Here is a 4,116-nt window from a genome sequence, read left to right on the forward strand (position 1 = left end):
ATCGGCAGGCGGACTCTCAACCACTGCGCCACCAGGGAAGCCCTCTTGTTTTTTTTAATATAACTATTTTTGTTTGCTGTAGCTGTTGTAATAATTAGCACACACTTGACATTTTAAAACAAGAAACTTATTCTTTCACAGTTCTGGAGGTCAGAAGCCTGAAGTCATGGTTTAGTCAGAGCTGCACTCCCTCCAGAGACTCTAGGAGAGAATGCATTCCCTGCTCTGTTTACCTTCTGGTGCCTGTCAGCATTCCTTGGTGTGTGGCTGCTCTCTGCTTCGTCTTTATATCATCTTCTTCTCTGTGTATCTTTGCCTAATATCTCTCTATCTCTTTCTTATAAGAACACTTGTGATGGTATTTAAGGTTTATGACATAATCCAAGCTAAGTGCCTTCTCTCAAGATCATTAACTTGATCACATCTTTTGCCACATGAGTATATAAGTTAATCTTCTCAGATTACAGGCATTAGGAAGTGCGTATGTCTTTGGGGGAACATTTTTTTCAGTCTACCACAGTTATGATGACATCATATTGAAGTATATCTTACAGAATTACTTTTAAATTTTCTGACAATAAATGGAAGTGAGACCAAAATACTTTTTACCTTGGAGCTAATTAAGATTATTTTAATATAAGGTGGATGATGGTCTTCTCCAAAAGAATTACTTTCTTGAGCTGCTAACTCTGCATTACTGTAAAAAAATATTTATGGTACTTGTGAATAAACAACAGCCTCTGAAGATATACATTACCAAGCCATGTTTTTCAAAATGAAGAAGAAAAACTAAATGATTTATCAAAGAAATTTCTGTTATCCATTCTTCAGTGGGTTTGCTTTTTTACCCACAAGAAATATTCATCAGTAAAGACCTTTCATTTGATTAAAAACAGACTCTAATAAATGTGCATTAGGATCACAACGATAACCTATATTCAAGAACATGAATAAAAAGTGCTCTTGAAGGGAAAGGCTCACATATGTTCACATTTGATACCGGGAAATAATCGTATGCTGTTGAGGAGTGATTACTACCAGCTGTAAGCAAGTACACCACACAATAATATCTCATCTGTACAACCACTTGGAAAATTTCTTTCCTGCTCTCTCTCTCCTTCTTCCAAGAGTTTCATAAAATATGGCCAAATCTTTCCCGTCTTACTGAATACTGACCTTTTCAAATCCTTACATATGAAAAGAGAAAGACTTCGAATCTTGAAGAACACCAAGAAGAAACATGAAATTTCCATGCTCTTCCCCAAAATAAGATTGGCAAGACCATGTCACTTTGTCCTTTCTTCATATTCTGTACGACACATTTTTTATTGTTTCCAGTGGCACTAGCAAGTTTTTAATCTGAATGGCCTAGAAACATTACTGAAATACAAGGAAACGGTTCTGAATAAAAGCAGTTCAGATCTCACTAACGCATCATTTATCTATAAACTCGTATCATTGGAAATAATTTGAAACCTCATCTTGACTATCTTCCTGAATTTCAGGTATGGCAAATGCTAAATCACCATAATTCTACACCATAATTCAGACTCAGAAAGCCCGCTCTCTTCCTCAACCTGCCTTACGTTATCTGAGCTAAACTAGGGTTCTGTAGAGGGATTTCTGGAGAGTTAGGAAAGAACAGTGGGGAGGGGTTGGAGAAAATTTGAGAAGTTCTTGACTAACAAAAACACATGTGGGTTGGGTTTTTTTTTCTGTTTTAAAGTTTAATATCTCAATAAGATTTTTGTTTAAAGAAAATATTCCCAGTTTAAACAAGGAGAAAAAAAAGACAAAGGGATATCATTGTCTTAACCTTTTTAACAGGAGAGTTAAGAAAAGGAAGATAGGAGAGACTATCAGTGTGGACGTCAGAACTCTTTTTTTTTAACCTGATGCAACTAGATGTAAATTAATCAAGGGCAAATGCACTTTCTGTGTTCTAAAGTATAACTAACAGAGCAAAGTAACTATGGAGCATTTTGCCGTTAGAAAGAAGGCAAAGCGGGACTTCCCTGTCCATCCATTGGTTAAGACTGCTTCCACTGCAGGAGGCACGGGTTCGATCCCTGGTTGGGGAACTAAGATCCCACATGCTGTGCCACATGGCCAAAAAAAAAAAGAAAGAAAGAAGGCAAAGCAACAAATAATCAGTTAATTAACAAAGTATCTAGAAGATGGTGATCTCTATGCCTAGATATAACTTCTCTCTACCACTGATGCCCCGTGCGTAAAAGTTCCCTTTACAACATATATCTTAGCACTTAACACACTGCATTTTAATTGGCTGCCCTCCCCTACTACACACATACCTCAATATGAACTCTGTGACAAGCTGTGTTAGCCTTTCTTATTAAAATCACAGACTATGGCAAAGTATATGATTTATCTTAAGTAATAAACATTTGTTGAATGAAAGAATGAAGAAAAGATATCTTATGAAGAGGTGGAAATAGACTCACACACTCAAAAGCATGGAGCTCTTTTGGTTGAGGCTATGATCTGAAGACTCATATAAATTCATTCCCTGTTCATAATGGTCTACCCAGCCTCATGCCAACTATCAATAATCTAATAATGAAAGAACAATTGTTCTGGGCCAGATGTATTATGCATATTACCTCTGTAGCAACATTACCTCTAGAGCAGTTAAGTATTACTGTCCTTATTTTAGGAATGAGAGAATTATACTCAGATATACTCCTGCCTTTAAGCGGCCATTTCCAATTTTAAGTGCATTCATGTATAGCTCTTAAGCTGATGTTCGTTACATTACACCTCCCTGCCCTGTGTTTCCTTCACCCTTAGCAATGAAAAGGTTGATGAAAGCTGCTTTCATCTTATTTGTACATGGAACTCATACCGCATTCATGCCACGTGATGATAATATATGTATGGCAAAGAATTACAGATCAAATGGATGGTAGAAGCACAAATGATCAAAGTAAAAGACAGGGAGATTACCCAAGACTGTGAAACGGAAGATGGCAGAACAAACTGTGAACAGCAGCGCTCTAAACCCTGGTCTCTTGGTGAGGCTTAGAGCTTGATAAGGCAACATAATCTCAGAGAGGGATTTGGTGTGCCCTAAGCACGGGCCCTCCAGGCAAAGCCAAAAATCTAATGTCCAAAAGTATAGAGGGAGCCAAGGTGCTTTCTGACTCCAAGTCACCATGAGGACTACAATGAAGAGCCCGTTAGTGATGATGCACATGGGTCAAGAAAGAAGGAGCCTTCTGGAATATTCTGCCCTGAATCAGATCGTTCGAGTTTTGCACAACCCTTTAGGAAAAGATGAGGAGAAATCCCCTATAATAACAGAGACTGAATTTCTAGGCAGATCAACAACATGAGAGCTCAGAGGAAAATTTAGTTTAAGTCTTTTTCGTTTTTAACATGGAACGCTTCACAAATGTGCGTGTCATCCTTGCTCAGGGACCATGTTAATCTTCTCTGTATCATTCCGACTTGAGTGTATTCATTGCCGAAGCAAGCACTTGATAAGTCTTTAGACAACATAATGTGTAAAATTTTTTCATGTTCCTGAGACTGCTGGGAAAAATTCATACCTGGGAGATATTGATGAGGCCATTTATCATTTTGATCATATTGTCCCTTAGCTTTTCTTATTTGAAAAAAAATTTTTTTAAGCTTTACTTTCTTAGTCTCTTCCTATGGGGGAAAAAAACACCTATTAAATATTTTCATTTTTCATTGTTATGATATTGTTTTGTCCAATGGGTCCCAAGCCTGACTAGCATTCACTATTACCTAGGGTGAATATTTTTTAAGTATATAGTCCTGTGTTCTATCCTTAGGAATTCTGATTCATTAGCTTTTTCCAACCCAAATATAGTGGTAAAGAGAAGAACACTGAAATTCATGATGCAACATGGCTAAAACATGGGGTTGCCAGAATTCTGATTCCATTGTATGATCCACATGCTTGGAGACCATTTGAAAGAAATCAGAAAAGAGGCAACAAACAGATCAATCACTGATTCAGCCTTTAAGTATAACTAAAATCTTTTCTTTTTTATTTAATGGAATCGTTAAGGAACAAGATTCTTCCATCAAAAGAAAATTATTTTCAGAAAATGGAAATTGGCAATACAC

The 4,116-nt window shown here is 37.0% G+C and overlaps 1 non-coding gene across 1 annotated transcript; it reads right to left on the reverse strand.

Annotated features, from left to right (window-relative positions):
• Positions 1-3,390: 3,390 nt before the first annotated feature.
• LOC112066415 (U6 spliceosomal RNA) lies at positions 3,391-3,495 on the reverse strand. Its single transcript, XR_002892639.1, has one exon. It is a non-coding gene; the product is annotated as a U6 spliceosomal RNA (small nuclear RNA).
• Between the last annotated feature and the right edge of the window lie 621 nt (positions 3,496-4,116).

Source organism: Physeter macrocephalus, chromosome 15, assembly GCF_002837175.3.
Source record: "Physeter macrocephalus isolate SW-GA chromosome 15, ASM283717v5, whole genome shotgun sequence".
Lineage (NCBI taxonomy): Eukaryota > Metazoa > Chordata > Mammalia > Artiodactyla > Physeteridae > Physeter > Physeter macrocephalus.